This window comes from Desmodus rotundus, chromosome 9 (genome assembly GCF_022682495.2).
Source record: "Desmodus rotundus isolate HL8 chromosome 9, HLdesRot8A.1, whole genome shotgun sequence".
Lineage (NCBI taxonomy): Eukaryota > Metazoa > Chordata > Mammalia > Chiroptera > Phyllostomidae > Desmodus > Desmodus rotundus.
In genome coordinates, this window is record NC_071395.1 from 5798462 (window position 1) to 5811063 (window position 12602).

Here is a 12602-nt window from a genome sequence, read left to right on the forward strand (position 1 = left end):
AGATCTGACTTATCATTTAATAGTGAAAGAGAAAATAAAACACCTAAGTGATCTCAGCTGGGACTAAATGTAGTGACTTCTGACAGCGGTATGCACGACACGTACTGCAGTTTCAGAGAGTTTATTTTTAGTTCAACAACCATAGCTTCGGGAATGTTTCTGGAGTACAAATCAAGATATATTCTTTCCCCTTTTTGCCTAATTATTTTTGACATTGAGGCTATCATGATGATACTAGAAAAGGAAAAGAGATTGCACAAGCTCTTCTGTGTTGAAATTTAAAGTGGTTGTACACAATTTTCCCATTAGATACCCCATGACTATCAATATTGATGGGTTGATAGGCCCACATAGCTCTTGTAAAGCATACCTGACATGTGGGGAGAAAAAAATGGCAAGTGGTCCTCATCCAGCCAGAATAGGAGTCAGCCAGCCAGTATCATTATTCCAGAAACATTACTCCATCCCCAGAATCGCCTTTCATACTCCAAAGTCCAAAACAAACAAAAAAATCTTGAAGATGCTCTTTCCCATGCATTGAGGCCTGCAGCTGGAGGCTCCACTGGTTGGTCCTCTGCTGTGCTGAACTCCCATTATTTGCTCTGGGAAAAAGGGGAAGAGGTAAAACATGTACCACTAAAAGATTTTACTTAATGTAAAATCACGCATGTCCCCCCCCCACCACCGTTGCTCCTATTAATGTATGGTTCATTAAAATTCAGTCCTGTAAGTCTTCATTATTCAGGCACTTAATCCCATGGAAAATGTGGTCATTTAATTAAAACAACCATAGGTTAGACATCCCTTAGAATACAAACTTAGGAACATGATCGAAAATCTACTGGCTTTCCAGTGGGAAAATGCGTTGGTATTAGACCGCAAGACCACAGCAGGAAAATGCTGCTCATGTGCCGAGGCTTTGCCGCCTCTGCCGTCACAGTGGCCAGAAAAACGCTGCAGGACGTGCATCTGCAGAGATAAGAACTCCACTGTGTTTGCCATAAAACCGTTGACAGCTCACATTATGAGAGAGAGTCTACTGAATAACTTCCAAGACTCACAGTCATCTTTTCAAAGCATGAAATTTCATCTCTTAAAACATTATCTTTATGAGAAATGGCATTTACCAGTGTTATATGAAAACAGAATTAATTTTATTTGCACCGGAGTATGTAATGGCCCAGACGGTGGCTGCTACAGTAGAGGTTCCCCTTTTTTGATTCTAAAGTCAAGTTCATTTCCATAGACTAGACAACTGCCATAACCCTCTTAGCTCTGGGAACCCACCAAAAATAAATAAATAAATAAATAAATAAATATGATCTGCCTTAGATTCACAATTATTATTTACCTCTACTATCAGTCTTGCCACAGTAAATGAAATCTTCACATCATTCACCCCTTGCTGCTAAGCTTCCTTGATGTTAACTAAGCCCAAAAAGTATGTGATAAAATGTAAGACTATTACCTGGCTAGGTTAATGTTAATGTGTTTAACCATCACCCAGCCTGTGGTATCTTAGGTTGAACTATTTAACCCAATTGTACAGCCCTTAAAAGCTTGCAGTATTAATGATAACTGTTATTAAGAACAGAGAACAAGGTTACTTGCCTGGCACCTGAAGCACTTATTTGCGTAAGAATATCATTAAAACCCTAAGGTGTATTTCTTGGACCCTATTCTATGCATCATAAACATTTCTGGGATAGAAATTCAGTAGGTCACCCAAGATTTCTCATGATTTCTGGAGCTCACTTGGTATTGTACTTCCCACAGTAATTGCAGCCAACCCAATATAAATGAGAGAGCATTTACAATATTAAATAGTTCCTGAAAAATCTCATCTATCTTTGTGCCTTTCCTCACCCAACCCAACCTTATCCTCTCAAAGTAATGCTTCATGTACTAAGAAAGGATCTACCTTGTTCCAGACAGACCCAGCTTCAGCATCTTCTGCACTTGCTCTACCATAGGCATACTTAAGAGATCAGAAGAAATTTTAGAAGAGTGCCCAAAGAGATAAGTGGAAAGTAGAAGAGATGGCATTCCAGGACCCAAACAAAGAAGAAATTTCAAGGATGGATTGAGCAAGAGTAGCGAATTTCAAGAGAGAGGAAAAACAAAATATAATCATGACCTTGATATTTTTTAGGAGTATCATGTAGTGTCAGGATGGTAAGAGCCAAGAACACCAAAGAGAGCTCAGTAGAAAATTTATCCCTTAAAGGCAGGAAAAGGATAGATGAGGTAGGATTATGTAATCCTGCAAGTAGAGTGTGACGGGAACCCATTATGAGTGGGAACCCACCTACATTTCCATAAATGCATTCTGACTCTGTGGAGAAGAGACTGTAAAAGGCAAAAGTGAAAACAGGAGAACATTTTAGGAGGCTATTAATAGGCCTAGCTGAAGGGTGGTACTGGTTTACAGTAGGTCAGTAGAAGGGAGGGGAGTCAGAAATCACCAAATTACAGGGAATATCTTTAAAGTAAGGATTGGCTATAGAGAGTAAGGGGAGGAGAAGACTAAGGATGACCTGGAACTGTTTAGTCTTAGCAACTGACTAAATATCAGATTTGAGGAGGGTGATAAGGAGTGCTTGGTTGGATGTGTTACATTGGAGATGTTATTAGACACTGAGTTAGAGGTATCAGGTAGGAAAGTATCTATACAAGTCTAGATTTATGGGAGAGGTTAGGGGTAATAATATAAATATGGGTGTCATCAGGATGTACATGACATTTAAACAATGGGAGTTGGTGAGATCATCAGTAGACTGGTAGTGGGTAGATAAGAAGGTGAGGACTAAGCTTAGGGCACTCCCACGTAGAGGGGTCAGGAGGAGGGAGAGCCTGCAAAGGGAAATGGAAAGGTTCAGCCCATAAGGAAGGAAGAAACACAGGAGACTGACTGTGTGTCCCTGATACAAGAGAAAGAAATATTCCAAGAACTGCACCATATGTAGCTACAGGGTTAATGACACAATATGTGAAAAATTATTGAATTTTATGATATGAATTCACAGGTAAATTTTATAAGAACTGATTTAATGACATAGGGGGGTAAAATCTTGATAAGAATGAATTAAGGCAATCATAGAAAGCAGGAAAAGTGAATACAATGAGTGCTGCGGCCCTTTTGTTCAGTGGTGATTCCGGTGTGCTGCTGGAACTGTATTCCATCTGTGTGGTTCTGGGTCAGAGAGAAATCTGCCTGCAGAATGAAGCAGTAGCCGTGACTCTCTGAAGGTTATCAGAGTCCGATGTGGTGAGAGACAGGCACAGAATTCCTGAACCGGTACTCACCCCGCTTCTCCCCACTCTGCTCTGATTGTACCTGTTGCTCTTCCCTGCGCCGGCTCTGCTGACCAACATCACGGCAACAGTGTCTACGCCTCCTCTCTCAGCTCTGCTCCATGGCCCCACTCCGGCAGCCAGAACTGCCTGGCTTTCCGGAAGCCTCTGACTTGCGCACTCACAGCGAGGTTTCAGGAGAATGATTTGTGACTTTTCTGTGCTCCCTCAACTCCTCTTTTTTGTCACTTTATTTCCCAGCTTCACCCCCTTTAATTCTCCTAATTAATTCCTTATTCTATAATACTCATTCTGTTTTTTCTGAGTACAAGCATAAAATCGGTACATGTATAACACTTTTCAAGGGGTTTTGTTATAAAGGGAAGGAGAAAAATATGAAACAGCTGGGTGTAGATGTCAAAGACAGGTTTCAGTAACTTTTAAGATCAGAATTATTATGACATATTGGTATGCTACTGGGACTGATTCAGTAAAAAGAAGAAATTAATGATGCATGACAGAGAGGAGATAATTTGGGGGTAAAATTTGGGAGTAAGCAGATGGGGGTCCAACAAAGGGTTGGTCTAAACTGGATTCTGAGGTAGTTCATCCATCATAATGGAAGACTGAGAATATGAGCACAAATGTAGGAGAATTAATAAATTAGAGGGAAATAAATTAAGATGAGGTTTGTGTTCTGATTGCTTTATTAGCTGACAGTGAAGAATAAGAAATGGGTGTTGAAGGTTTGAGAAGAAGGAGACACAGTAAAATACATGTCCAAGCACAGGAGAAAAATTGACTAAGGATACATAGTAGAACAATTCGAGCTGAGGGAAAGCTTGAAAAATACCAGTCCACTGGCTTTTATGTTGGTTGATTGTTGGTCAATTTTTTCAATATGTTCATCTGGTGGTTATAGGTATAGGCCAGAAGACTTGAGTTTCACCAGGAGTTTGGTAAATCTAGATGATGGAGAAATATGGATGCATGCAAGGGAATGATTTTAGTAATAGACTCTAAGCATGGTGAGGGGAAAAATAAATACGAGAGAGTGCATCATGGAGAAAGTAACAGTACATTTCTCATTTAGACTTAGAATTTATCCAGTAAGGATACCAAAGGCAGTGAGCTTTCAAGTTAGTAGAGCTAATGAAAAATGGGATCCTTGACATCTGTTTTAGAAATGGCTTTAGTAGTAACAAGGTTTATGATGTGACCACAAAAACAAGTGAAGGAAAGGAAGAGGTGCGTGTCAAGTCACGGAACCGAGATGCATTGGTGCAGGGTAAACCGTCCTTCAGACAGTTGATCCTGCAAAATAGTGACATCACAGACAGGAAGCACTGGGACTAGGCTGAGGCAAGCAAGGCACCCAGGGTGCAAGATTTAAGGAGTCGTGCCTGCTCAGGTGTTGACCCTGCACTAGCATGCCACCAGTAATGCAAACCTGGACACTAAAAAGCATGAAAAGCATAAGGAAATGGATACTACCCACTGAAGTAATAGAACAAGACAATTTTTTATATTTAAAACTTATATTCTTTAGTGAACAATTTTATAGGACCAGTAAGGATCTGCTCTTAATGGCCAATATGCTATTAATATGAAGAATACTCAAAAAAATCAGAGTTGCTCCAGCAACACAGAACCAAACTGTTGACCTGTGGACTGGAAGCAAACTCTCGCTGCTTTTTTTTTTTTAATTTTTATTGTTATTCACTCTCACAGCTTTTAACCAGCTCTCAATACTTAGAGAATTTCAGTGGTTAGCAGCTAAGTGTTAGGAAGTACAACCACTTTCTCTTTTACACCATAAGGTAGACTTCTGACTTTGCTGTATCCATTTCCTGGCAATCGACTAAGGCACTGACTTTAGCTAACTACTGAACTAAAAGTGGCTTCATGAATTCTTTCTCATAAATGGTCATTCTCTTTCTTGAACCCAATGAATCTCTAAGGACTTTTCTAATGTTACATGTTCTCAAATACTCATTTACCCTCTCACTGAGATTCATCGCAACATTTCTGATCCACATATTAATCCAGAAGAAAGGAAAATGAGGATATTCTACTAACACTAAGGAAAATATAACAGTCATGAGAAAAAAAAAACTATTAGAAGAGGGAATTTGGTTTCTTAAATCTGTCCAAAATTCTCCTGCAAACTCTAGGCAGATTAGCAAAATGAAAATTGTTTAAACTTCCCAGTTAAAGAGAAACTGTTTTTATTGGTAAATAAATCTACCTCATTCAGGCTTTGTTTATGATGAAACCCACACGGGAGGCTGCTTGTGTCCCGTCAGACACTGGGCTAACCTGCATTGCTTCAAGGAAGATGTTGACACATTATCACCTGACCTTCCATTTCAGAGCAACCAACGTAAAAAACATGCTAATGACCGCGATGTCACTTAAAACTATGTGAGCTACAATATGTGCAATGGGTGATGATAATGGCTTTAGTTGTTAGTCAACCAAAAAAAAAAAAGACAGAGAGATAAACTCTACTAGGCTGAGCCGAAACATGATCAGGAGTGACACTTGCCATCTCAGGGGTGTAATCGGAGTCCTTTAGAGAATGGACAAAGGCTTAAAGCTACCACCTGGAATCATTACTTTAAAGGTCAAAGAAATTTAAAAATGCTCAAAATCCTATTTGTGTTAGACCTTTATGAGAATTCCAATCTGATGAATTTTATTGAAATACAGGAAGTATTAGTCTAGACCCTCTAGAAGTAAATCCAAGATGGGATTAAACATATAAGGATTTTATTCAGGAGCATGCCTGTGTGAGAAAATGGGGAGCGAAGCAGGGGAGGCCGGGAGACGCCCAAGCCTCACTCTGGGGGAAGGAGACACAGAAGGAAGGCTGGATGGGGGCATCCAGACCGGCTTTCAGTTCAAAGACGTCCCGACAGGGAGTCGAAGCCATAGCACTCGTCAGAAGAACACTGTGTCTGCCAGGAACAGGCCCAAGCACTGTTGTGGGAAGCAGGGCTCTGTGAAAAGGTCTGGATGGACGTCAGAGCAGGGCACGTGGTGCTCTCTGCCAAGGACACACCCTGGCCCTGGAGGTCTGGGAGGCACAGTCTCAACGGCGGCCAGAAGGGGAACAGGAGCAGTATTCTCCTCAGCCTCTGACCTGTCCGCACTTAAACCTCACCTTGAATCTCCAGCTCCCCTCTGCTCCCTAGTGCCCAGAGGTCAGGACTGTATTAAGGAGTTCAAAGCCCAAACCCTCTAGTCACATGGTTTGGTCTTTCCACCAAAACCAGACCCCATGCTGAAACCACCTCAGTTCTACTATGAGTCACCTTGTTAGCATAATAAACGCAAGTGTGGCTCCAGGTGTCCACCATTAGTGACAAAGACATTCCCATTGCTTGGGAAATTCCAGGAACCAGGAACAAAGTTCAGCCAAATGCTTTATTATACAACAATGTCTTTCCATTAAGTTGTCAGCATATCTTTGAAAGGCATCCAAATAAAGTAGTAGTTACATAGTAGAATCTCCTGGCCATTAACAAATTTATACATTTCTTTTAATAAGTAACATCATATGTCCATGCACTGACTCTTACTGGCAATTTGTCATTTGTAACTTTATCCATTAACATGAGAGCAATGAGCCTCTATCGTTTTAAGGTTTCTAGTCCCCATGTCAGACCTAAAAAGAAGGCAGGTGTCTAGTTAAACTACAGTTGAGGTTCAACTGAAAAAGCTGCACGCCGGGCTACCTGAAAAACAAAAAGTCACAATTGCAAAGCACCACAGGGTCAGTCCTTAATCTGGTGACACCATTTGGTGTGACTCCTGCAAGAGAACTAATGAGCCTCCGTGATGAGCTAAGGACGAGAGGACGCCCCATTGTGTGGTGCCGGCCTGTTCTCCAGCTGCGCTAGCGGACGGGCCCTCTGGCTTGAAGCTGAATAAGATCCTTGTTTATCAGATACAGACGTTGGTAAAGTTCATGTGACAATGTTCCCAGGAATCTTTCCAAGAAATCAAATCTGCCTGGTCTTAATAAAACTGCTTTCAGCGTGACTGCTGAGAGGGACCCAGGAAACAAAGGATGAAAGCTATTATCGCCACAATGCTTTCGGGAGGTCACTACTACAGGCCTTTAGCTGTCAGGAAAATGGCAGCAAACCCAAATAATCCCAAATACAGCAAATTTAAGTGTGTGAGCACAAACAAAGGAGAAGAAAACAATGTAGTTCTTGAAAACCAGTTTGTCAATGAACAAGATCAAAGCCTGGAGACTTTCTTATAGAGTAGCTCTGTCTATTGTAAAAAATAAACAGGCAGATGCATTTCTCTTCCACATCAAGTTTTCAAAGAGAAATCGCAACCTTTCTAGGGTATGAGTAGCATTACTCCTATTTCACAGATAGGAAGAAATTAAGAAATAAAGTTCCTAAGGCACGAAACGAACTGATAGAAAGAGTAGAAACTTATGCTCATTTAACAACCCACACTACTTCTAACAGAACTTAGCAGGAGATACCAGCACAAAAGTGTGCTAATTTCCAGTTGTGGATAAATATCTGCTGGCTGCACGATGCACATTGGTCTGAAAGAACTGGGAGAGGCACACACCCCATTTGTGGACCCTAAAAGAGGGGAAGAGGCCATACACATTCATTTGTGTTCTTAAGATTCCTTTAACAAGAGCCTGCATTCCTCAGCTGTAGAAATCATTCCGTTCCCGTCACAATTAAAATGTTACAGTCGTTTCTAACTTGTATTAGTTTCTGATTACTGCTGTAACAAAGTGCCATATACTTTGTGGTCTAAAACAACACAGATTTAGTGTTTTACTTACACTTCTGAGGTCACTGAGCCTCACTGAGCGAAATCAAGGTGTCTGCAGGCCATCTGTCTGAGGCTTTGGAGAGCATCCGTTTCCTGCACTTTCCTCCTTTCTAGAGGCTGCCTACACCTCTTGACTCCTGGCACCCTCGGTCCATGTTCACGCAAAGCCATCAGTAGCCAGTTCAGTCCTCACGTGGCGTCACTCTGCCTCTCCTACCCCCCTCTTCTGCATTTAAGGGCCTTGTAGTTACATGCGGCACACCTGGAGAGCCCAGGCCACTCTCTATCACCAGTTCCACTGATGCACAGCCTTAACCCCACCCGCATATTTAATTCCCCTTTGCCACATAACCTCACATGTTCAAAGGATCCGTTGGTGCAGATTTAGGGGACTCAACCATTGGTAAACATTAAAACAGTAACGTCTCACTGATGTGACAACACACTGGTATGATTACCAAAGCCTCTATCTGGTTCTGGCCCTTCGACAAAGAAACTTATGATTTAGGTCAAATAAATCACGCAGCCTCCCTGGACCTCAGCTCCTTGATCTATTAACTTTTTAAATAGTCATTATTTCTGAACAATGAATTAAATTTAATTTATTTGTTATTTGCACTACTAAATTTAAAGCATAAAAGACATAAGACAGTGTCTTAACCAAGGGCCATGTTCACATTTCCGTATGCATGACACCCTAGCACTATCTTCCTATTTTCTTTATTTTTATGTTTTCAAAACAGCACAGAACACATTCTGATGGGGAAACCAAGACCTCTAGTGGTTAAGATCCTTGAAATCACGGTTGCCCACCACAGCATGCCCTGGGCGGCTGCCCCAAAGACTCCTTTTTAAAGGGCATGGACTGCTTTACATGTTAATTTTCTCACCATCCAAGAGCATTCTACATTCTCTTTTATCTTATAACATTTTAGACACTTTGGGAGCTGTAACAGAAACAAGAAGAGGCTAAGCCATGGCTCATATGGGCCGGTGACAGAGGACCAGCGGAGATTTGGATGGTTTTCTGGGTGATCGGGTAGACAGACCACCCCAAAGTATACCCGGGGCCTTCCCACTGAAGAAGCGAGTGCAATAAGGTTAATGTCTGCCCCCAGCCCCAATAGTATTGGACTTGCAACTGGAATTAAATAAAGTTGTGGAACAGTAAAGATTTTTCTTTGGGAGACCTAAAAAAAAAGAAAACCTACTTAGAAGTGATAATTCAATGCATGGTGTTCCTAAAATCATTTCACTGAGCAGGGGAAACAGCTCCCTGTTTGTTAATTTATTACTCCTATCAATAAGTTATCTATCTTCACAAGTTCAATTTTTCAATCAAAACATTAAAATTTTATCTATCCTCAATACATTGAATCAAAACATGCAGAAATGGGAATAAAATAACTCAAATATTACCAATAATGCTATAAGTAAGATGTAGGGGTATATATATGTGCAGGGCTATGTATATGTAGGGGTAGGTATATGCAGGGGTATGTAAGAACATTTCGCTTTGATACATATTCAAACAGGTCACTGGAAGTAATTAATTGTGCTAATTATATGCAAATGTGTAGAAATTTAAATTTTCAAGTGTCAGGGAGGATGATCTGAGTCTCAAACACTAAATATGTCCTAATAGAGCCAAATGGGGTCTCTTGCTTTTAACCACAATTAAAATTAAAATACTTTTCTATTTTATTTGACAATATAGTTTGAAAAACAAAAACTAAGACTAGAGTATTTGCTTCTAAAAAGCAAACATATTAAACATTCAAGGAGACACGGGGGCCTCGGTGAGTCCTACCAACCTACTGACCTGCCCAGAAATTGAGTTTGTCCAAATAACAATATCTAACTAATCTGTTTTGGATGGAATATAACCAAAACCTATGCTGCCTTAATGTTAGAACATCATTTCCCATTTCACATTTGTATATCTGCATAAAATTCTGAGAAGGAGGTTTCCAAAGAAGAACAAGGAGAAGGAGGAGGAAGAGGAGGAGGAGGAAGAGGAGGAGGAGGAAGAGGAGGAGGAGAAGAAGAAGAAGGGGAAGAGGAGGGAGAGGGAGAAGGAAAAGGAGAAGAAGGGGAAGTAAAAGAAGGGGAGAAGGAGGAAAATAGAAGTGTCAATTTAGTTGAACTAGCATTTTTTAAAGAAATAGGACATGGCATTTCCCCATTTGGGAGAGCAAGCCCAAAAAAGATGTATCTTTTATCATGTAACAAATAGTTCGTGATTTTTTAAATATCTTTGAGTTTAGGACACTGAAAAATTTTGAGAATGAAATCTCTTCTTGAGAATTAATATATGTAAATCAGGTATAATCATGAGAATGCATTGATCAAAAACTGCTATTTATACTGTTCAAAAAAAATCACTGAATATTGAGATGCCAGAGGGAGAAAAATATACGTAAAACCAATGTAAGAAAAAGATAAACCTATTGAACAACTAAATATTTGGAATTACAAGTCATTTTAAAAAGTAATGAATAAAATCAGATCCTACCAGATGCAAAAGTATATTACAGAACCTTTCAGGAAACTTCCTCAACAGGAACTTCTTTACCAAATGAGAGATAATAGTTTGTTTTCCCCTCTACATAGTTCAATCATTTTTTATTACTTTTTGTTTACATGTGCTTATTAACTCTTTTAGAAAAATTCAAAGAATGGTAGCCAACGCCTCTCTTTTAAACTTGACAAAATCTCAACTATCCACTGTTGATTCCATCAATCAAGGATTTTTGTTTCGTGAGCCTCAAGAATCAGGCACATTTTTCAATGTGCCTGGTCATTTGTGACCAGCCTTCCTAAGGCCTGGCCCCTCTGGGCAGGCGCTCTTTCTGCCCAAAGAAAGATATGCACAGCAAAGCCATGTGGTGAGTGTGTGGTAGACATTAGCTCCCTTGGGTTTCCCTTTCTTTTTCTGTTTTTTGAATGGAAAAAAAAAGCCATCTAATTCCTGTTTTTAGATATTCTGGAGGACTAGCCAATGCCGCAGCTATGGAGATCCACGCCGTAGAGATGACAAGGTGATGTGGCCCCTTACTCGTTTTCATTGCCAGCGGTGCTGTGCTTAATGAAGCCTACGGGCCAAGGATTCAGCGGCTTCCAGTCGGCTGCTGTGTCTCCTGCAACGGCCCTCAAAACCTGCAACAACTTCCTTGGATTCTGCTTGAGCACACGGATCGCCAGGAGCAGCCTGAATGAATGAAGACCCCCTTATTTCAAGCCTATAATAGCGTGTCCTCAGTGTTCATGCCGCTTCGGCTTTTAAAAAAACACAAAATTTCTCATTCTGTTTCAAAATGCTGAAGATTCACAGTAAACTACATATATATATGTACACACACACACACACATGCATTTTTCTGACAGACTATTAATTAAGAATATAAAGATACGATTTGGGTAAATAAGCCCTGATGTTAAAATTATGTAAATTTGTTTAGAGAGCAGAAATGTCAGCAATTTCCCAAACCATTTTGTAATAGAATTGCTATTTAAGGACTAACTCGCTGATATTCACGACGTTTTATGAAGAAATTGGCCGGAGGGGGTGGGGGAGTATTACGAACACTTAGACTTGGCCCGTATTCCACTGAATAGTAGTTGCATCCTGGCAGCGCAAGCAGAAATAGGAAGAGGATTGGATGGATTTCATCAAGAGCTTTAAGACAAGGGAGGGAAAGAAGATTATAGTTCTGAATCACATTTTTCAGGCTTCAGTATGATGCATGAACACCTTGTGATGCAAAATTACTAACTTAAAAAGCACCTGTGTTTTTTTTAAAGGCAATCTCCCCCCCCCCCCCACACACACACACTCAGCAGTGAAAACTAGAGAAAGTCAAGTTACAGCTGAATAGTTTTCTCTTTTCTTTCCAACTGCCATTCACTATAATATGAGACTAAGCAGATAAAAATGACTTAAAATAATTAAAAATAGACTTGCTTTAGAAAAAATGTATAATAATTTAGGTATACTCATTCTGGCACTCCTACACATGCTTCATTAGGGAAAAATGTGTGCTATAGGAACGTATGGCTTATTCCTTATAGCCAGGAACACGGTGCCATGTTGTAAATGCCAAGTTCTCTGTCTTGTGAAAGATTGGAAAAATAACTAAAAAGAGAATCTTAAAAGCATTTCGAATGAGAAACATTAATTCAGTTGTAAAATTAAAAAGACTTAAAAAGCTAAAACTACTTTGAAAATCTCATGAATGAGTTCATCTTAAATCAAGATACAGTCTTAATTTTACACTGTTTCATTTAGGAAGAACACCAGCATTTCTCATATTTCCTATTTTTTTTAAAAAATTTGCTACATTTCAAACTTAAATATTTGGGTCTCTTCCAAAATACTCCAAATAAGTAATTTCTGAATTAAACAAGACAATCAAATAATTGGGAAGGTAAAACATTTTTTAAATATTTTTTCATTGACAAAAGTTATTTTTTAGAGCAGACTGAAAATA

At 39.9% G+C, this 12602-nt stretch overlaps 1 long non-coding RNA gene across 1 annotated transcript in view; it reads right to left on the reverse strand.

Annotated features, from left to right (window-relative positions):
• Window positions 1–302: 302 nt before the first annotated feature.
• Window positions 303–12602, reverse strand: part of LOC123480623 (uncharacterized) — a 95476-nt gene continuing 83176 nt past the window's right edge. Inside the window, exon 3 of the long non-coding RNA XR_006656708.2 lies at window positions 303–602. This is a non-coding gene — a long non-coding RNA (uncharacterized lncRNA). The remainder of the gene's footprint in view (window positions 603–12602) is intronic.